General features: G+C 39.3%; 1 long non-coding RNA gene across 2 annotated transcripts in view; it reads right to left on the reverse strand.

Annotated features, from left to right (window-relative positions):
• The window catches only part of LOC145984246 (uncharacterized), a 64,028-nt gene that overhangs the window by 19,963 nt on the left and 20,410 nt on the right, over positions 1-23,655 (reverse strand). For both annotated transcript variants that reach the window (XR_014441293.1, XR_014441292.1), the window contains exons 2-3: positions 3,899-3,985; positions 1,439-1,522 (exon numbers count right to left, since the gene is read on the reverse strand). This is a non-coding gene — a long non-coding RNA (uncharacterized LOC145984246). The remainder of the gene's footprint in view (positions 1-1,438; positions 1,523-3,898; positions 3,986-23,655) is intronic.

Consider the following 23,655-nt stretch of genomic DNA (forward strand, 5'->3'; position numbering starts at 1 on the left):
GAGGCCCCTCTAAAGATTTATGTAAGGCAGTGTCTGCTGCCACGTTCTTTTTCTGCTGGAACCTCAAAAAAGATGCACGTGGCAGTAGACTCGGTCATTGTTTTATCGTGATTTCATCATGCTATGTATGCAATTACGTCTGTAACACATACTGTGAAGTTGTAGCGATTACTTTCACAAAAATATTTTAAGATTAGGTCCCTCAGCATTCTTCTAATAATAAACCTAGTTAGGTTAAGTTCTGTTAGCATTAAAATAATATCGCTAAATGTTTTCTAAAGATAAAGGTTCTAAATTACCTGTACATTCATTCCCACTAATCAAAAACTTGCATTTCTCTCGTCTTAATCTGTTCTTAAGATTTGTAACATCATCTTAGCAGACGAATTACGTGGCAGCAGCAAATTTGACGCTTATTCTTACTGCTGACACGTGCGTGGCAGCAGACGCGGCCTTTATGTAATTACAATAATGTACATAAAATATTTATCAGGAACTTTACTTTTCAGCAAATGGATGTACCATCATTCTTTTTGTTTTTCAATAAATATTCAATATTTTTTACTTGTTTGACATTAATTTCCTTGCCATGACAGTTGTTTTTACACAAATTATAGCAGTCTTTACTACACGTAAGCTAGATAATGAATATTTGCTGTTTTATCTCTGATTTTGTAGCGTCTTTTTACTATTTATGTAATAACAATATGTTTTAGTCAAGAAACAAACAAAATAGGTATGAATGTTGTCTTTCTTAGTCTGTGCTTACATACGAAAATACTCCATACGCATTGGAGAAATTAAGTACTAATTAATTAATTTACATATCATTATGAATCAACCTATAATTATATTAACATATTAAATAGAAACACTTTTATTATTATATTTCTGAGACACTTGAATCACACTGGCTCCCAAAATGTATTTTTAGATATGTGCCCAGTGATGTGACGAGTTAATATGACTTGATAACTAGCCTTTGTTATATTATACTGGAATTATACAAGTATCGGTATCTGTAGGAATCGGTCATGGTATCGGTATCGGCAAATGGTGGTATCGGCTTAGCTCTAGAAATCTCCCTTGGAGTGAAATTGCAACTTTTGACTAAACAATGTTGGAAAACAAATCATGATTTATGAGACAGAAGGAAAAATCCTTCCAGCATATTATTATAGCTGTTCTGCCCAGCATCCTCATTTAAGTAAACTTAATGTTTTCTTATCTAAAAATATTATATAAGGTATATCAGATAGAATACACAAATAAATCATTTTTTGTACTGTTCTTTGTAAACACAGTTGGTCCTCAAGTGAGTTTGTGTGTGTGTGTGTGTGTGTGTGAGTGAGTGAATGTCCTCAAATGAGGAAACTGGGCATTAATGGGTTAAGCTCTTATCTGCTAAATGTTAACATTATCAAGAAGGACTCCTTACCTCAGATGAACTTGCTGCACTTTCGCTCGAATTTACAAACTTGTTCACCGCCTTCGGTGTTGAAGTGATGATCGAAGCCTCACTCTGGAATATGATTTCAGTAAATTACACTTCTTAAATGTTAAAGCTATTTTTGAAATTGACAGTGTAATGTGTAGTTGATGCATACTACAATTCATAGACATTGGCTAGGCAAGAACTAACACTAGGTCAGGAAAGAACTGTTATACAGCTTATGGGAAGTGACACTTGCCTGTTGCTCAGCAGGTGGAATGAGAAATAGAACTGATTTTCCTCCACGTGTGAAGGTTGATTACGCAGAAAGTTGGTTGTGCTTAACACTTAATTTAGCCAAGGGACCTAGTATAGACAAACAGTGGTGGCGATTTGGGGGGGGGGTTCTATGTATGTCACCTTTATGACTGACTGATTGAATTGTTTTAAGTCCACTTTATGCACATACATGATAATTGGGAGTGGACCTACAGTTTAAAGTGGGATCTGAACCACTGTGCAATGTGCCTCTAATGGATATTGAACCTGGGACCCCTTGATTACAAGTTGATGACTTGATGACATTACCACTATACCATCACAGATGTCCTGTTTTTTTATGATTTTGTAGACAAAAGTAATACATAAACATTGGCAAACCTTAGGTAAGAAATGGATTTATTTTCCATTTTTTATGAAAATATTCGCTGTTGAAAAATAAAAAAAAACAAATGGTGGTGCACCTTGCAGCTCCCCCCCCCCCCCCCCAATGCAAGCTGGGGTTAAGACAATACCTACTTTTACTATGAAATTCAAATTATTGGCATCATGTGTGAGCAGAAGTGCTGCATGTGCTGTCTCAGATTGCTGTTCAGTCCAAGGTAAAATTGCAGTTTTATACTAGTAGCATGGCATCTTAGAGATCATCATTACAGACTTATTAGAAGAGATTGGGCTAAGAATGTAGTACATACACATGGTAACAAACAGATTACATGCTACCTAATATTTCAATAAACATATCATTGTCGGAACTGTGATGTCAATCCCTGAGTTGTTTCCCCCAGTCTGTTCACAAATCACAAAGAATGACAGCAGCACATGTATTTTTGGACCACCACCAGAGAAAGGGAAATTAATTTTTCATCCACATCGTGATGAAAGAGACGGAACCTTTCTTTCTACACTGAAGATGCTATGATATAGTTAGTGAAAATTCGAATTTTTTCCACTGTCTGGTGAGTGTTTCCTTTATCCTTATTTGATTTATATAGATATATATGATGTAGGAGACAGTAAACACTTAATCACAAATAAGAAGTTATCACTGTATTTTGTAGTCTCGCATGTTCACAAAGAAGAAACACTAGTCTAAAATAGGAATTATAGCTTTCCTGGTGATGTGATTTGAACAAGTGTTTTAGGGTTACCAGCCGGGTTAAATCAGCATTAGCTTCCAACATTTCGAAGTTCCAGGTGTGACTCAGCTGCAGTTGTGGATATGGGACTCCAGGTCAGTCATGCCTGGAACCAACTCCTCGGTAAAAACACAACACCAGCCAATAAGAACACCAGGATCCAGAACGAGCCAATAGGAAGACCGCGTCCAAGCTCCACCCCATCATAGTTGTGTATATAACCCTACACTGGTCTCATTTTTTACATTCCCTGATGGTGGGAGCAATGTATGCATTTGAAACATTGGAAGCCAACACTGATTTAAGCTGGCTGGTAACCCAAGAACACTTGTTTGGAACACTAGTGTACTTTGCGAACATGCAGGGAGACGACAAAATACAGTAACTTATTATTTGTGGTTAAGAGTCTACTGTCTCCTACCTCACAACTAAATGCCCCCTTCTATCTTACAGTTCTGACCTTGCATCTAGTGACTATCACATCTTTCTGCACCTAAAATCACCTGCCCAGGGAATCGAATCCGGGTCTCCTGTGTGCGTCAGCTATTTGAAGAATTTGGGCCAGTACTGGAGTGGCTGAATTCTCACGTGGCAAAATTTTATGCAGAGAGTATACAAATTTTGTTCCATGGTATTTGATACTATGCTTGGAAAATAATGGTAACTACATAGAAGGATTTTCCTTATATTTCATTTGTATTTTGCACACATTTATTCATATTTTTTTGTTCATGCAAACAATTATTAGTTTCATGTGCACCTGTGAAACAAGTGTTGGGGATCGTACAGTGATGGAACAAGAGGGGATAGGGGGCATATGACCCCCTGGTTGATCAGTCCGCACCCTTCCCTCTTCCCAGAAAGTAGAAAAATGACACAAATAAATTTGCTTTTAGTCGAATTATGCATTTTTGTATTTAGGGAAATGTTAAATGTGATCCACCCACCAGGAATGCTGAAGGAATTTAGATCAAGGTTAATAAATGGTGACAGTTGAAGCTGTACCTGCTCTTTAATTAAATTTTAAAAAGTAAATTGGAACACTTACCCAGGCTGTATCGCTGATGGACGGTAAGGTGTCACCTTCTGCTAGACTGGAGTTAGGGGATTCAGGTTTGGAGCTTGTGCTATTCATCTGGAATATAATTTAAATAAATTACACATCTCGTATATTAAAGGCACTTTAAAACAGGCATTTGTATTTTCAATATGAGAGCATAATTTTTTTCCTGGGGGGGGGGGGGTGTAAATGCAAATTTAGGTTTGAGATTTTTCAAGAAAACTAAAGGAAGTATTTAAAGAAAATTGAAGGATCTATGGATGACTGGATAAATTACTGGTTTGTAATGATAAATCATGCAATTGTTGCTAGGAAGGTTGATTTGCATCTTTGTGCAGTACTGTCATGTTGTTCCACTGAATTCTATGTGATTCATTCCATGCATGTGTGGCTATTTTCAACCTCTATTTCACCTTTGCATGTGTGCTACTTGTGTTCATCTATTCTCTTCTCCACAAGGCATCCAGATTCTGTTATGTAAGCTCGCCCACCTTCACACGATATGTTTAACATGCAGTTTTCTGCTAGCTTGTAAGGGGTTTTCTGGTTTGGCGTTTCATATTCTTCTTCTTAGTGTCTTCTACACTGCTGAATATTGTCCTAAGATGGAATTTTGAAGCACTGCTGCAAATTTTTTCTGATAATCCAAAGAGGTGTGACATGCATATGGTGCCTTTTGAGTCAGTCTTTTTATACTGCTGTTTTTCTGCTTGGCTGCTGATGGATCTCTTAGTTGTGGTTGGTGGATAACAATTGACTTTCATTGTATCCACAGTATATTGAGTGTTGCTGGTTTTGAGTAGATTCCTCTGGCCCTTGGGCTTAGGCATTGGCTTGTCATGGTCTTACTCTTGGGAGTGGTTTGATTTGCAGCGTAGGTATCTCCCAATGTGTGTTGGCTTTTGATACACATCTGTTAGTATTTGATTTCCAGATCTATCCCCTAAAGCTGTTTGCACACGATCAAATGAATCCTGAACAAGTCATTGAATTGAAAGCTGAAATCAGCAATTGAAAGTCATTGAACAGCATTCCTATTGGAAAACTTGAATGGTCTGAAATTGCACATGTACATGATCAAATAAAAATTGGAACAAGCTCACATTTTACCACCTTGTAATCAAGGTGCCCTAGGTTTGATACCCGGTGGAGGCACATAGTCATTCGGACCCCACTTTAAACTGTAGGTCTAGTCCCGATTAGCCTTACTGTGCATAAAGTGGACTTAAAACACCAAATCAATTCACATTTTACCAAAACATGGCAGTGTGTATGGCATGAAAAGAAATACATAGACTAGCGATTAGCCATAAGAAAGATAATAATTTTCTTTCCAAAGGAAGATGTAGGGCATATTAGAAACTCGAAAGAAGTGTGATGTTGATGTATTTTCTCAGTATTAATAGCCAAAATGTAATCTGAGGCACCAGAAAAACAATGTGAGCACAATAATGTAATTTTATAAAAATCTCTTTTCCACAGATATACAGGTAGTTGTTTTTCATTGTGTGTTTATCTAAATTTCAATTTAAGATCAACACAAAATATTTTGTTTTATGGTTGGTTATATATTTTATTACCACATTACTCACTGCTGAGAAATATACATCATTCTTTGTTGTTCACAATTGCGATGAAATAAATACAGACAAGAATTTTCCACCACCTTTCCTTTCCTCTCTCGCAAGTCACAAACACATGTTTACACATTCTGCATCGATTTCTTTTCACCACAGGATAGAAATAAATAAGATTCTGTACCTCGATGCTTCTTTTCGATAATCTATTTCAATAGCATGTGCCCTGATTGGTTGACAGTAAGGCTTGGATGATGTTATTTAGAACCATTCCTAAATAGAAATTATTGGACCTAACCTTGCATCCAATAAGAAGAATGACATGGTCTCAGACATCATTTCCTTTTAAGGGTTCAATTCAACGACTTGTTTGTGAGTTATTTGATCATGAACAAACAGCTTTAGACATCTGGGAATGATGGGCATTTGTCTTATTCCCTTTCAGTAATAAACATAATTGATAGATGAATATTATTCAGATGCTGGAGGAAATCTGGTAGTTTGTGGTCCTCATGTGGTCATAATACATATCTAACCCACATCTTAGGCTTTCTGGTGCTTGGGACATCATTGCAGCATCCTTCTTTGTCACCCCGTACAAACTGACATTTTGACAGCGTACCCTGATTCCAAGAATGTGCATGGCTATGTCAGATACAGCATATGTATGCATCTTAATTTGGTTCAACATTGTCTACATAATGTGAGAGATTAGTACATGGATTAACAAAATAAAACTTTTCCAGCATGAAACAACAACATTTCTGAGCTTTACTTTGTGAACTTTCTTTGCAGCAAATATTTTTATTTTATCATTGTAATGAATTGAGGATACTCACTTTATTTTCTATGGAGATTATACTAAAATTTGTTTGTCTCTGTTGCCCCATCCCAAGTAGGGGAAGGTGGGGGAATGGCGCTCACCCCTCTGTAGTCGTTACGGAGGGTGTTATTGAAGAGTAACCTGTGCTGACATCTAGAACCCAGTACTACGAGGCACCAAACAAAAGGCGGCACATGTGGAGTTGACTTTTAAGAAGCAGGGTGCGAAAAACGAATTCGTCATATTTTCTTATAAAATTAGGAAGGAAAAAGTGAAAGGTAAGTAGACGGAACGTTTAAGCTAGAGTCTTGAAAATTTTACAGATATAATAATAGTATCTCCTGTTTATTTCTTAATTATTATAAAGTATACATTTGAGGTTCTTCATGAGACGAAAAAAATAATAACATAATATGGCGCTTATCGGGTAATGACGCTCACGCTGTTTGTGATGGGGAACATGAAGGGTGCAAACACGTTTCTCATAATAATCGTCCCATGTGTGCATTTTTGTGCAAAATTGTGCTCAATTTAATTTGAATCTTCATATTAATAAATATAAGTACTTAAAGATATAGTTTCTGTATAGACACACGCACATTGTTACTTTTTGATGTTTACAGATATAACTATTAACGACAGGGAGTAAAGTGATACGCAGAGATGTACTACAACCATTGCTTTTTCAGGCCCACATTTTCTTTTTGTTTCACTGTGTACAGTTTTTGAGATTTTTAAAATCTCCCTTAGGTGGTCGCAATTCCCCCACTTTCCCCTAACCACCACTGTTGGGCCAACATCAGTTTTTATGTGGGAAAGGTTGGCTTTACGTTGGTTGGCAAATTGCTGTTGGTCTTACCTTGGGCCAACGGTGGTTGCCAACGTTTGCCCAACCATGGAAACGTGAGTGAAAATTAGTTTTATAAACAACTTTTTAATGCTAAGACAACTTTCAGGAGAATGCTGAAAATTCTAGTTTAAAATAAGTGACATGTAACAATGTTTCTTTTCGAATATTTCAGTCACAGCACATACTGGAAATATAATGTATTTTTAATGAAAGTAGAAGCTATTTTTAACTTGCAGTTACTCACCAAGCCTTTGTCAGCCACCATGCATGAAAGATGTGTTGGGAATTGCTTATTGTTTGTCTCTTTTGCTGTAGTAGAACAAGAACATTCTTACAGGTATTATTGTGAAGGTGGTTAAGCAATGTTATGTGCAGACGAAATTCCATGAAAAGTGGAAAACTAAGTCTCTAGAAGGTTTTTGTGCTACCACTTGAAGGTATGGTGCCTTGAAAACAATGATACCATGTGACTGAGAAAGTTCTGTGTATTTTTTTATTTTCATCAATAACTTGAACTATTGTTTACATTTGGCCTCACAATAAATTATGTGTATATCAGAAAACAAATCTATCCATTCTTTAGTTTTTAGCACTTTGGGCTAACGTAGTAAAACCATACATTGGGCAAACGTAGTAAAACCATATGTTGGGCCAACATAGTAAAACCATATGTTGGGCCAATATAGTAAAACCATATGTTGGGCCAACGTAGTAAAACCATAAGTTGGCCTAGTGTAAAAACAACATGTTGACCCAACGGAACCATGGCCAAAATTACCATTGGCAAACGGTATGTTTTTGCATTGGGCCAACCATTTTCAGTACGTTTGGCCCAACCACTTTTGGTTACTTGGGATGATTCTCTCTAAAAAAATATTATTAGATTTAGTTTATAGAAACTTCTTTTACCAAAGGCAACAGACACTGGAAGGGTGAGAATTATTCTTAATGCTGCTGTCACTTTTGGAAATCCCTCTTCCAGATTGTGTTTATAAATCTGGTTCAAGATGGGTACTGGCGAGGCAATTTTCAATTTTTGTCACCTTCTAAAGCACAGTACTTTAATGTTTTCCATTTCCTGGAGAAATTTCTCATCATTAATATCATCTTTGTAGCTGTTATTCTGGGCTATGATCTTGGCTATGACTGTCTTGCGTATATTAAAAATAAAATAAAAGGCCATGAATATTTTTCACTGACTTATTAACAGTCACTGAAGAACTTGGTTAACTCAGTTGGTTTTGTGAGTACCTTGCTCTAGAAACATATTACAGTAGCAAACACAAGACCAAGAATTATGGGAAACCAGAGCAAGAGTGAACACTTTGTTTTGGAAGATGAATTCTAAGTTAGAGACGTAGAGTAAAGGGATATCAATGGTAGGAGATGAAAAGTACAATTTCTAGTGTTATAGTAATGACACGTTTATGAAATTAGGCTAAATACAAATGTACCACAGGGAATATTTCCAAACTCTGCAAAAAATTTATTTGGGGGTGGTTCCTCTGATAAAACATCAATATTCTCAAAATTTATTGAACGGTCTGTGTAAAGCTTTGTAATACTCCAAAAACTGAACCTGCTTTGCAACACAAAGCAATCATTAAGCAATCAATGTGCCTTTGTTAAGTTCAGCATGGCACAATATTTTCAAAAATGCTGATAGAATAAGTCAATAAAGTTTGTTAAATGACAACGACCCCTTACCACAAGAATATAATTATTCTTTAGATGCTTAAATATGTGTGCAACCACACATGTATGTCTTTCGAGTGACTCATTCCAAGAGTTGGCTATTGTGCTTGACTTAATAAAATAAACTTATTGAGCGAGGCAGATTCATAATAATAATAATAATAACCCGTGGCTCAATGGCTCTTGGCCTATCTCCAGACTGCCAGTCTTCCTCCCACAATCCTACCTAAAGGTGTGGAGATATTCAACTGGTAATGGGGTGATGTGTGGTCAGCACGTCAACCCCCCGCCGTTATTGGAGATTTTTATGATCGGGTTATGCTACTCAATCATAGCTCCCCAATTTCCTTATGATGGTGGGTTGCCACCAGCTCTATACAAAGGCCGAGAACCCAGGTGGACTTGAACCCATGTTGTCCCACAGTCAGTGCCCAAAGCACAGTGCCTTACAACACATGGCCATGGAGGAGGACGAGGCAGATTCATATGAACCAAAAATAGCCCAAAATGATAATTTACCTTAAAATGACAATAATGTATTTACTTGTTTAAATTTTTTATTCTTCGAAAGGTTTGTTAAGGAGTTGAGGCAAGATTTAAGTCCACTTTATGCACAGTAAGGCTAATCGGGACTGAATCTATGGTTTAAAGTGTGATCTGAACCACTATGTGCCTTCACCAGGTATTGAACCTGGGACCCCTTGATTACAAGGCAATTATGCTACCACTGCGCCATCGCGAGGGCATCGTTTCCTAAGGAGGATTCTCAAAATCAGTCTCCACAAAATCGAGAAAAATAATGTGCAATTCAAGAAATCACAGTTTGTGAATATAATTACTTTTAACACATTGCATGTTTTAGGCTATCTCAATAGTAGAATAGTTATTTGCTTCAAATAATACTACTTGTCCTGAGATATGATAATCTACATAGCCATCCCGTCACCATTATACTTATTTTAGCATGTATTGCGCTCTGATTCGGGACAACTTGTAACTGCTTGCATATATGTGGTTTACCACCACACAAGTGGTCATTCTTCAATCTGGTTACAAACTTCTCGAGCTGGAAATATAATTTGGGTGCAACAGCAACACCCAACCCTGCCTGTTGGTGACCTGTGAGGGGTGGAAAGGCCGCTACCTCCAAATTCCAAGAAACATTGAAGTGCTCGGTTCCTACACTGACACCCAGTATAAGTTGATAGTGGGTTGCACTCGGAACAAAATATGTCAGCTTGTTTTCCTGAAGAGTCCTTATTTTTATCTTTGGTGATTCTTCATATCTAGTCCATCACTTTCTGCATTTTTGAGAATTTCTTCTGTAAGTCCAAGACGTGTCCCATCAGTGATGATAAAGTATCCATGAAGCTTTCTAAGATTTCTGGGTCAGATTCACGTTTTTCAACATAATGAATGGACATTTGCTCATTATAACTTACATCAGTTCTGCAATCAAACATGAGTGAAAAATATTTGGCCTCTAATTCATAGTACAATATGTCTTGCCTTACTTTTTCAGCAATTAAAATCAGGAATTTATCCTGAATTTGTGAGGGCCACTTGTCCTTTCTTGTGTCAATCAATGTGTTTATGCAAAGGGGCATGGTAGTGTGACGTAAGCTCACATATATTCCACTATGTCAATTGTTCCCCAAAGTTTTTCATTTTACAGTACCTTTAGCATTTCAAGATTTCTCTGCTACACCCAAGTCAGAATGTAGGCCTAACACATGCAGCACATAGTTTGTGTGGCTAGGTTGCTTGCCGGAAGTTAAAAAATAAGGACATATTTCAATTCAGAAACATTTTGTACGTAAAAAGTTCTAAAACCATGTGTAGACCAACAAGTAAGTGTCATTTCAATGAAAACATTGGAACATTTCGCAAGCTCCTGTAAGCCAGCTTCGGCACACGCTTTGGGAACCACTGCAGTATGTAAATAGCAAAAGGACTAGCAACACAAGATATATGCGCCAGTCACATATGCAAAAACTCAAGACAGTGAATCACATTTCAAATGTGCCAGTATTTAGTAATTTCACCCTCCATGTGTGTCTGCTGACTCACCCGAGCATGTCATCATGGTGTATATGCCTCCATCACACACACTACCAACATTCCATACCTTCTCTCGGCACTAGCGGGGATGCTAGAGGATGCAAGGCTAGAGTATGAATGCTCCCAGGCACTAGTTCATCCCACCCTTCCAACTTTCCTGATTAATTTCTTCTGGCATCAAGACTGCTAAATGCCATACATAACATGGTACCTGGGGCACATGCCCCACCTGCCCCTCCCTAGTTGTGGCCCTACATGGGGCGAGGGCTGTCTGATCAACGTTTTCCATGTTCATAAATTTACTCATGGGAATGTAATTCTTCTAATTCTAATGATATTCAATTTGATTAGGGTTTTGGCCCAAGTACAGAATGTTATATTATCAAGAATAATAGTTTTTTTCTAAAAAAAAATCATGCAATCCACAGGAATGAAGCTAAAGAGGGACAGTGAACGAATTATTAAAAACTGCATCATAATTGGGAGATGTATCCTGTGCTGAACTAATAAATAATGATAATGTTGTGGATCAACTTTCAATATTTCATACCATCTGCAATTCTGCTCCCACTTGTAACATGATTCTGGCATCGGTACTGGCAGTGGGCTTCATTTGAAAAACTAACCCCATTTTCCATTCTCGGAAGTTGCATAACACATCAAAACTTTCAACTTTTAAAAACCTTACTACATATTTCCTTTCTCACATAATTAAACGTTTCATTGGCATATATCGAGTGTTGATAGATATACTTCTTTATATTTTATATGAACTGCTCAGCCGGTATCTTGATTAAACACGAACTGTTACAAAATTCTTTGAAAACACAAACTATACCATATCACTGTTACTATATCAAATTTGAGTATACACGGAAGTATCCAAAACATATATTTCAACGTGACAATGCAAACATATGTGAAAATTATCAATAATAACGTCCATAATTGTATTTTCTTATGAAGTCGAATTGGCAGCAGCAAAACATTCGAGCTACATTTAATCATTCTTCATACCTTTTCAATTAATGGATTTAACAGGATCACGGCAATTATCTAATGATGATGCAATAAACAAAATGACATTTACCATTAATATTAATTACATATTACAATTAAAATTATTAAATTTACCACACTCTTGTCCATCTTTGCTCTGTCAAATTTGTCTGCTTATGTATGTCAAATAAGAGGGTGAACTTCCAATTAGAAATTAGAAACTACCGTGGCGCCGCGATTGGCGGGTATGGGAATTAGTAAACTAATAATCATGTATCCTCTTCTAGTGTAAATTTTCGTGAATAAAGATTAAAGAGTGTAATGTGAACATTCGTTTTAATTAATGCAGATGATAATTAAGCATCCATATTTTTTTTATCCATTTGAATACAAAGCGTTTAGTAACGATGAGTTTTATAAAACTCATATCGCGTTTACTACCGATGAGTTTTATAAATGTGAAGAATTAAAAAGTTGTCTTATTCAGGATATATGTATTTGCAAACTGTGAAACGTGAAAGTGAGACTATGAATGCTCGATTCAAATAATATTACGTTTATCATCACTTGTTGACTTAAAAATTCTAAATTTGTAAATTGGTCATTGTACACTCAGCTGACTTAGTACTACGGCAGTTTATTTCTTTATACAGCATATTTGCAGAAGATGCAATTCAACGTTCAAGTGTATCAATATACGCTGTATAAAACACAACTTATTACTAACTTCGTTGACTGTACTGTCCTAAGGAAGAGTTACGGACACTTGAATCTCTGAAATTAAAATTATGGGTGCGTTAGCGGTTAGTCTATTTTGCACCCGTCACATTATACGGGGCCCAGCCCTTAACCGTACCGTACCTAAAATCATCATCTCTCTCTCTGAGAATTAAAATCTCCTTGCCTAATTAAAAGATGACGCTGTAAAGGGGCACTCAGCACGCATAAGGACAACACACAGCTCTACAGATTATTACATTGGCCATAGATCAAGACGCTAGAGCCTCGTTGACCTGCAACATTGCAGTTACCGGGGTTAACTACGTGGAAGTAAGGTTGACATTTGGTAAAAATAATAAAATAAAAAAAGGTAAAGTTCCCCGTGCATTTACCACCATGCCATGTAGGCACATAAGGGGATGTGGGGGAAGCCCCCCCCCCACATTCTCGATCTCGGAAATTTTAGAGGTGATGTGATCAGCACCAAGCTACGGCCGCCTTTACCCCCCTACCAGGTACCCCCATTGATTTGAGGCTGGGTGAGCCCCACAGTCACTTTATGCGGGTGCAAGGCCGGAAAAAATCCGACCTTACATCATCCACTCTGGGAATGGAACCCGGGTCTCCCGCATGGCAGTCAAACGCTCTACCGACTAGGTGGCTCATGTTGACATTTGAGTGCCTTCTCAAAAGGTCACGTCTTACACCCCAGTTACGGACACTTCTGAGTTACAACACCACCATTGACTTGGGGGCAGGGACGTCGGAACTTGTTTCGGAGTGGGGGTGGGGGGCAAGTTCATAAATCCACCATTTTTTTCTAAATCTCTTTTCATGAGTTTTTTTAGCTTGACACAACGAAATATCTCGAAAAGTACGCATCTGATCAAAAAAAAGTTCTGAATAAAATTTGTTCGTCTCGAAGGGGCTCATCCAATGATGCCAAACTCCACCCCACCCCACCTCCTGGGGGTGGGGCGAGAGGCAACTTTCAAATCTCAAATGGGAACCCCCATTTTTTATTGCAGATTCGGATTCTCCACACAAAAATACGTAGGTTTTGTCTGAAACTTTTTGTTGGATTTGTGATAGATGGCGCTGTATTGGAAAATTTTGGGCTGACGTGACTCCTGTTTGCAGTGATTTATTAAGTACAATATTGGACTGCTGTCTCTAATGATGAGCTCCTGGTTTATTTTAAGCAACTATAAAGAATGTAAAGGTATGTTTTTATATTTTTTAAACACCTATTTCTTTTTGTATGTCTATCTTCATTATTTTGAGTTAAATTTCATTGCCTTTTTATTGCCTATTTGTATTTTAATGCCTATTTTACTGCCTATTTTGAAAATTATAAGTGCTTATTTGCCTGCCCATTTTATATGTTTTTAGTGCCTAAACATCCGGTCTCTATTTATGAGCGAGTGTATCTGTAGAAAACCTGATGGAACTGGAAACAGGAAGAGGAAATTCCTACGAGGGACAATTCACGTTTGCACTTGCTTTGAAAAGACGAAACTGCCATTCCAAATCTGCTTAGCGATCTGTCAGTCAAGTACTTCTTTTCTTGTTCTTGCTGTTAGCGGAAACTTCAGCCCATGTTCATTTGATGCCATATTGCCTCCCTCCATGATGAGTGGTTCCGATTTCCCTGCTTGGGGATAACAAAGAGTTCTGATTATTGCAGGACAGTCCTTTTTTTTTAAGGCAATATCCATGGGGTCCGCAGGATTTTTTTCCAGGGAGGGGCAAGTACGGCAATTTTTTTTCCAAGGGGGTGCAAAGGAGGCATATTTTCCCCCATAATAGTGATGTCCCTTCAAAAAACACTGCTTCAGTCTGAAATTATCATGTTCCTTCAACGCCTTTATAATAATTATCATAAATTACTGACTGAAATGAAATTATGTGCGAAATATATACTTTTTGTAGGACATTCATTTTCAAGGGAGGCCGTGCCCCACCCTTGCCCCCCCCCCTTCCGTACGCCCATGGCAACATACTACGGTCCGTGATACCACTCCAAGAGAAATCGAATAAGTATCGTCGTCGCCTTGTAATCAAGATGTCCCTGGTTCGATGCACGGTGGAGGCACATGGTGGTTCGGATCCCATTATAAACTGTAAGTCCAGTCCCAATTAGCCTTACTGTGCATAAAAGTGGACTTAAAACACCAAATCAAGCGAATAAGTCTGTTTGTCAACCGCGTCCTGCAAAACACGCTCCTCATCCAGATGTATTTCTTACCCCAATGAAAGCATTTCTTTTCCTGACGACAACATACACATACACACACTCGCAAAGTGTAAAGTTTGCTTTTTATGTCCACTTTTACATGGATAAGCTAATCGGAATTGTACCTATAGTTTGAGAAGGGATCCGAACCACTATGTGTCCTGGCCGGATATCGAACCCGGAACCTCTTGATTACAAAGCGACGGAGTCAACTGTACACCATCGAGGAGACGTGCAGGCGTATGTGTTTATGGAAGCACCTACTCGGTTTCTGATAACTTGACAACTTTTAATCACATGAAAATGAGAGCTCATATCTCTCCGAGTTGCTGTTGCTATCTCTAGCCGCTCATCATGTTCACCATTCCATCAAGTCCTCATTAAGGGCGAAGGAGAAGTTGTTTCACGCGGGACGAAAGTTCTCGGCCTTTTATATTTGAATTTCTTGGATCGGATTTTAGTTATTTAGACTCGCTTTTTTGCCACTTTGGAATTAGTGATGATATGATGATTGATTGATTGATTTGGTTTACTTTACTTCGCTTTTCTGCCACTTTTGGCTAACCACGAAGGTGAGGGTGAGTAATGATGATGAGATTTAATTCGGGGCAATCTGCCTCTCTATCCCCCTCTCTCTCTTTCACACACACAAGCGCAAATACCCCTTCGCAACCCCCTGGCACTGTCCACCGAGTATCGAACGCAGGACCCCTTGAATACAATGTGATTGTCCATACTGGAAATGTTTACAATTATCATCCCATAACAACTTTCGTGTCATTTGGAGAAATATCGTTCACTGAGTAAAGGTAAAGTTCCACTTCGCACCACACCATGAAGGCACATATAGAGGTGATGTGGGGTTAGGGTCCACAAATGCTCGATCTCGGTAATAATTTTTCGAAATCATGTGATCAGCACTAACCTCCGGCAGCCTTTACCTCCCGGGTTGCCCCCAGGTACCCATTATTTGAGGATGGGAACTCCCAGAGCTACTTTATGCGGGGTAAGGCAGGCAAATTCCGACCTTTGATCACCCCCCACCCTCGGAATTGAGCCCGGATCTCCAGCGTGACAGTCAGACGACGGACTAGACTACCGCTTACTGAGTAAGTTTATGAATCACTCACTCACTCTCTAGCATTGTTAAACCTGAAGGTTTAAGGCTGTAGCAACAGAAGCCTTCCATCCTGAGCAAGATCAATTCAATATTTTCCATCCCTAACAATTTCATTTAGGTCCATCTCAACGTTATCCCTCCATCTTCGTCTTGGCCTTCCTACAGGTCTCTTACCATGGTTTCCCAAAAAGAATTCTGTAAACTCTTCTTTCCTCTATCATTCGTGCTACATGACCTGCCCAAAGTTTATGGATAGTGTAGCAGATATCCTATTAAATGAAATTAATTTTAAATTTTCTCTCAATTTCCTTAACTTTGCTATTGGAAAGCGAAATACGTAATGTAGGAGTTCTCTTTCTACACTTAAATGTTTCTTATTATTTGCAAAATTATGTGGTTATCTTGTAAATAACTTGCATAGAATTAAAAAGAGGGGTGGTTCAGTCAAGGCCATCTGAGACGCACCAGAGGGACTATTAAAGAGTCTAGGAGCATCAGATACAGGCGAAGACTTCAACAGAATCTGTAAATACAGCTGAGGTAAAAAAAAAATATAAAGGCTATGAAAAACTAAATATGCTGACCAAGGCAGTAATTTATTTTATTAAAAACATAATTAGTTTATGTTTTTAATAAAATAAATTACTGCCTTGGTCAGCATATTTAATTTTTCATAATCATGGAAACAAGGCTTAATGGTGTTATAAAGGCTATGTCACAAAATATCCAAAATACTTTCTTTTCGTTTTTTAAGTACAGTTTTATGCTCAGGCTTATGTGAACTAGAGCTACAGTTTGTTGTTCCTCCACCGGACATCCAATCCAGGAACCCTTCGCTACAAGATGATAGCGTTATGCCATTGGAGAGAAAATATCCAGAACAAATCTCATGTGTCATTTTATCAAAGTAGAAAATGTGCTCTAAGAGATGTATATTACCATGGTATTGCCTTGAGGACTAATTAGACCTACATGGGAATACCAGGAAATACATGGGTAATTTGATGTGTTCTTTTATTTCATCACATTTTTTTATGTATCATCTTCAAATAACGATATGGTAATAAAATTAACATTTTCTAATATCCGTCTTATTTAATCATAATAATCACAACAATACCAAGGTGATTAAATTGATTAAAAATATTTCTTCCACTTACAGGAAGATGTATTTGAAACTTTTACAAAGAACAACGTTGTTGTTCACGGTGTTAGCTGCATTGAACCAAAAATGAAACATTTTGGGATTGAAAACTACCATATCAACTTTCTAAGTGCTATGAAATAGATTGATTTGGTATATTTAAAGTTGCATTTCGTCCACTTTTGACTAATCGCGGCGATGGAGATGAATGGTGATAAATGGATGAAAAGACAACCACAAATACACTTGATCAGTACAGAGAAAATGTCCCACAGAGGATTATACAGGGAGGGCCAAAAAGATGTTACCACCACGGAAGTGGATATGTCGAGGTTACGGTTAGAATATTTTTAGGTATTTATTTTCACTGTAATTTACACATGTGTATGTATGTATGTAGGTATGTGAATGGTACACAGTGTATCTCAAGGATGAAGTGCAGTGCAGTGCAGTTCAGTTCAGTTCCGTTCATTCAGTAAACACGTTCAACCTGGATGCCACCCTTCTCAATGCACACATGCTACCGTTGAATCGTGCTCTCCAGAACTCGGTGGCACATAGAGACGGGAATGGACTGAATCACGTTGGTGATTCGTTGACGAAGGTCGTGGAGGTCTCTCGGTTTCACAATATAAACAAGGTTCTTCACCATCCTCCATAACCAAAAGTCACACGGCGTGACTTCGGGAGACCGTGCTGGTCATATCAAGGGCCCAGCTGTTTCAATTCATCGTACCCCAAATGTGTCATCCAGGTACCGTCGAACCACCAGAACAAAGTGGGCTGCTGCACCGTCTTGTTGGAAGACACCTGATTGCAAGATGTTAAGTGAAATGTTTTCTTCCGTGAAAGTGCGCAGCATGGCGAGGCATCCTTTGCCAGTAACGGTAACTTCATCAAAAAAGAATGGACCCACGATGCGCAGTTTAGAGATACCACACCAGACGTTTACTTTTGGTGAATTCCGTACGTTTTCTCGGAGTTCGTGCGGATGTTCTGTGGCCCATATCACAGAGTTATGCTTGTTAAAGTTGCCAGAGACGTGAAACGTAGCATCATCCGAAAAGAAGAAGAGAACATCGGGATCGCAACGTGTCATTTCAACCAAAATCTGGAACGCTTTCACACGAGCTTTCTTATTCTCTGCTGACAATGCCAGGTTTGCAATTTGCAGGTGGTACTGCTTCATATCCAAATCGGAATGAAGGATTCGTCGGGTACTGGTGCGTGAAATGTCCACCCCCAGTGACAGACGTCTGGTTGACCTGTTGGGACCCCGTACCATGGACTCTTGGGCACGCACAATGTTCTCCTCTACACGCACAGTTCTTCTCCGTTCACTGTTTCCTCTGCAGTCATCTGCAACAGAACAGGTGTAGATCCGACGGACAGTCAGACATGATGGAGGACCCTTCTCAAACCAGTCCCGAAATTTCCTACGCACCACAGCAACTGACCCATACTACCACCCAAGCCGCCACCTTCCTCCTCTCTTACAGACTCCACCGTGTTGCCATATGCCATTATACCTGCAACCTACACTTTCAAACCTGTAATGACAGCACCAGCAAGTAACACATATCAATTACATATCAACTACAGTTTCCATATAACATGTCCACTTGCAAGGCATATAAACATATAACTCATCATCCATTCAAATTGCCATATAAGTGGTACACATCTTTTTGACCCTTCCTGTACCTGTACTGACTGAGTGCAGACGCCAGAGCCTCGTTAGTCTGCAAAATGCAGTACAGTGGAATGGAAGTAAGGTTGACATTTGGGTGCCTTCCCCTTACACCGTCGTGCGCACATGCACACTTTGCAGCACTCCGTGAAGGCATGTGAGGGTATGTGAAGGTAGGGTCCACACATTCACAGTCTTCGTCATTTGTGCACTCCGACCTCCCTTACCCCACCCCAGGGTTGCCCCTAGGTGTCCATTAGAAGTGAATCCCCCAGCAGTCCCATGCAGGGCCAGGGCCATTGCTGAGGAAATTCCCACCTGAAATTACCCACCCCGGGGATCGAAACCGGGGCTCCCGAATGCTAGTCAGATTCTATATCGACTGGACCACGGCGGCTCTGTTTTGATTGCACCCTTTTCTATTTATTGATGACGAACTCAATGTGCTGATGATTAGTTTGCGTTACAATTAGTCCTATATAGGCCTCCCCGATGGCACAGTGGTAGCGTCGCCCCCTTGTAATCAAGGGGTCCCGGATTCGATACCCGGTGGAGGCATATAGTGGTTCGGATCTCACTTTAAACTGTAGGTCCAGTCCCGATTAAACTTACTGTGCATAAAGTGGACTTAAAACACCAACTTGAATTAGTGATATATAATGCATTCAAAAACAAAGTGTTATGCTGGTTATTTATTATGTTTAATAAGCGTTGTGTGTTATTGTTTGATAGTTGAACTGAGATTTTTAAATTTCACAATTGGCATAGATCATATATAGATGTTTTGTTACGTTTTTCCGAGGCATTATAGTAGAACATACTCAATTTCCAGAGAGGTGAATGTCCACAGCATTTGATCGTGCTCTATTCACATGAAATATTTCATGTTTGAGTAAGTTTGAACAATGGTTGGTTGATTTGGTGTTTTAAGTTCACTTTATGCACAGTAAGGCTAATTGGGACTGGACCTACAGTTTAAAGTGGGATTCGAACCACTTGTGCCTCCACCGAGTATCGAACCCGGGACCCCTTGATTACAAGGCGACGACGTTACCACTGCGCCATCGGGGAGGCCCTAAGTTTGAACAAGTTTGAACAAGTTTGTACAGGTATTTTAAACTGTATGATTCACAAAGGAGATAGAGGCTTTCTAATCCATTCCAGAGTATAGCATTTCGTCAAGCATCACCCTTCTATTATCAAATCTGGGTGAATTCGGGACTCGTGCATTAAATTATTGTATCAATAAAATCAATCAACGTCAATTTATTATCGCGATTAATCCAAGAGCCATATTGAAACATATCAAGCAATTTAGCTCAAAATCAAATCTTTTTTCAGTAATCGTGGCTTGTCCTCAGCGGCGGCGCCAGGATTGATCATATAGAGGTGCGGAATGAAATTTAGAGGGTGCGATGTTGAAAATAAAGGAACCATTAGTCACTGTATAAAATACCAAAAACTTTTAGTACGCTTCTATGCGAAATAAGCCAATGAAACTGAAGAATATTAGTGACTTGCTTCATTTTTGCTTCATTTTACCACAACAATCATATTTTTGGAAATTTGATTGTTCGAATTGGGCTACTTTACGTTGTTTTACTTCCATTTTGGAAATTTGAATGCAACAGTCCAATGACGTATATTGTGTGTTACACTCCAAGAAAGTCGTCATGGACAACATTCAGACACAAGTTACGAAGGGTGCTATAAAGTTACAATATGACACAGCAAGAGTTAAGAGTTTTTGTGGTTTTGAAAAGGAGGTGCGGAAAAAAATTAAAGGGTGCGCAAGCACCTCTTAGCACTCCTCCTCCCCTGGCGCAGCCCCTGCGTCTCCTTCTTCTATGATGCAACAATTAGCTCTGAGCCCCATCTAAGGGGGCCTTCACTGAGGAGAAGCTTTTCTCTTTTTTCTCTTTTGGACGCACGGAGGTTCAAAAGTGTAACTGGAAAGCTTTAGAATTAAAATAAATCGCTTTGTCATTCTGTCTTCCCTTCTGCCTTTTTTGTAACTCGTTTTACTTTCAGCGCAGCGCGCTACGAAGCCGGGATTCCCGTGTTCACATTTCGGCCTGGGTGTTCATTGTGTGTCCCTCCATTAATATCATCATACCATCACTCATCCTCATCTTCGCGATTAGCCAAGAAATGGGCAAAGAGCGAAGTAAAAAGAAAAAACAAATCAGTCAATCAGTTACTTTTCTCGTATCTTCTTTCTAGCCTGTTCTCCCTCCCTCCCTTCCCCTCTTCTCTCTCTCTCACACACACTTCTTTATTTTCCTTCATATATTTCTCACATTCTCTCTGCTTCTTTCATACCTTGTAACGGGTTACCCTTTCTGATGGCATCTATACTCTATTCCCGGTATCTGTGGAGCAAGGCCGCTCATAGCGGCACAGATTGGGGGGGGGGGACGAGTGGGCAGAGCGAAGCAGTACATACTGCTGCGAAGGCTGGTAACTGCAGTCGCGTTTCCCTCCTCCACGCAATCCCATTAACTCTCACTTGTTCATTGGTGAAGCCGTCTCGCGCCATTACTTGTTTTCATTTGCTTGCTTTAGATATACCCGGGACAGAGTATAAATGTCAATCTCACTTCCACGTATTACACTCTGGACTGCATTGTTGCAGACTGACGAGGCTCTGACGTCTGAACTCGTGACCAGTGGGACTTGTGTCGTGTGCTGTCCATGTGTGTTTGTGATTGTCCTCTCGTCGATTTCATCTTTTCACCCTTCATTTTCATCTTCGTGATTAGCCAAAAGTGGAAGAAAATCAACCAATCAATCAGTCTTTCATAGGATCATAGCTCTTCTTTTCTTCCGTTAGATCATGTAGGCCATCTATGTTGGTTTAATGAAAAACATCTCCTTCCATTTCAGCAAACGTCCGCCTTTTTCAGGAGGAAATAACTAGAAGTGTTCGTTACAAGGTCATGTTACGCATTTCACAATAATGTCAGTGGAACTTCGCCACACGCGTAGTAGATGAACAATGAACTTTGCACTGATAACCTTTAGCTATTCTTCAGTGTTATCAAATTGTCGTAGATAAGAGCTAAATGCAATGGATGAAAAAAAAAAGCCATGTTCAAGGATCTAGTTTTATGAACACTGACTCCTTGGATTGACGACGTCAGGGGAGCGATAAATCGAACAGTTCATCAATCATACCGCTCACACAACAGACTTTAACCCGAAATATGCATTTGCATGTGATATTTAGGGTTATTTTAAATGTGGCACACCTTCCAAGACATTCACTCCCACTTTCACTTTTCCCCTTGTATCCGTGTCCTAAGGGTGATCCAGGGGCGGCGCCAGCCTTAATTATTTAGGGATGCTGAGGGGTGCGGGATGAAATTTTGGGGGTGCGAAGTTGAAAGTGAAGAAAACATGAAACATGCATGCAACCTTTACCCACTACATCAAATACCAATCAACTTTTACTAGGATTTTATGAGAAGGCTAACCCGCAACCGTAACGTAATGCTCTTTCTCATTCCCGCTACAAGGCTGTCCCTTCTACAGCGGTCTCTTTACTATAGGCTTACCCACTTACATAATAGATATTAAAATATTGTAAATATTGATATTTTCTTGTCAGAACACAGTTTCCGACAATCGCTAAGAATGTACGTGTAACACTTTCTTTTTTCCTCTGCCATCTTGTATTGCTTTGTTTTGTTGTTTTTATTTTTATTTTTTCTTCTTGCTACAATTTCAGTATACAATGGTGTTTCAGTACTGTATCTGAATTCTTTAAGTAAATAAATAGATAAATAAATATGCCAATGTAACTGAATACTACTATAGTGACTTGCTTAATTTTTCTTAAAGCGCATGTTTTGTAACCTGGGCTGGGTTACCTTCCCAGAGGCAGAGCTGCATACCACCAGGCGTGTCCCCACCTTGCGGATAGGGGAACGGCGAGCAGATACTATGTTGGCTAGCTGGAAACAGTCGCGGACAAGCAGCAGCAGGATTGGAGGAGGCAGTGAGATGTGGAGTGGCAACTGCATCTCGGTAAATACTGCAAGGCTCCGAAGAAAATCTTGCGATATGGCGAGAAGAGCTGCCACTAAATAATCTCAGCTACTGCTGTCTTGCAGGGAGGGGAGGGATCCCCAAAGGCTAAGGGAAGGAAAACCCTAACAGAAAACCAAAGGGCAGGAGGAGCTCAATAGGCGCAGAGAAGCCAATCTTCCTGAAATAACCCTAAAAAATTTCCTGGTCCTCCAAGGTATGGGGGTTGGGCGCGAGGCCAGCACCCTAGCGGGCCTCCCCGATGACGCAGTGGTAGCGTCGTCGCCTTGTAGTCAAGGGGTCCCGGGTTCGATACCCGGTGGAGGCACATGGCACAGTGGTTCGGATCTCACTTTAAACCGTAGGTCCAGTCCCGATTAGCCTTACTGTGCATAAAGTGGACTTAAAACACCAACTCAAACCAAAACAAAGCCAGCACCCTAGCACCATAAAAATACCATCCGCTAAAAATTCTCATCAAGGAAAAGCCGGACAGATTCATGGATGCCGAAGAAAGCATGTGAAAAGGACTAAGAATATGTTACACTCCTGAAGCCAGGAAAGATGCAAGAATTGTCTGAGCAAATAATGAAAATACAAATTCACATAGTTGCTTTGCAAGAAACCAGATGGAGTGGAAATGGTATAATAAATAAAAGGGACTACACAGTATTTTATAGTGGTGCAAAGTATAAAAGAGGACAGGCTGGAAGTACAATTATTGTAAACAAAAGAAACAAAACCACATAATTGGATTTGTACCTTACAACGAAAGATTATGTAAACTGAGAATTAAGGGCA

This window comes from Lepisma saccharinum, chromosome 2, assembly GCF_977018435.1.
Source record: "Lepisma saccharinum chromosome 2, izLepSacc3.1, whole genome shotgun sequence".
In the NCBI taxonomy this organism is placed as follows: domain Eukaryota; kingdom Metazoa; phylum Arthropoda; class Insecta; order Zygentoma; family Lepismatidae; genus Lepisma; species Lepisma saccharinum.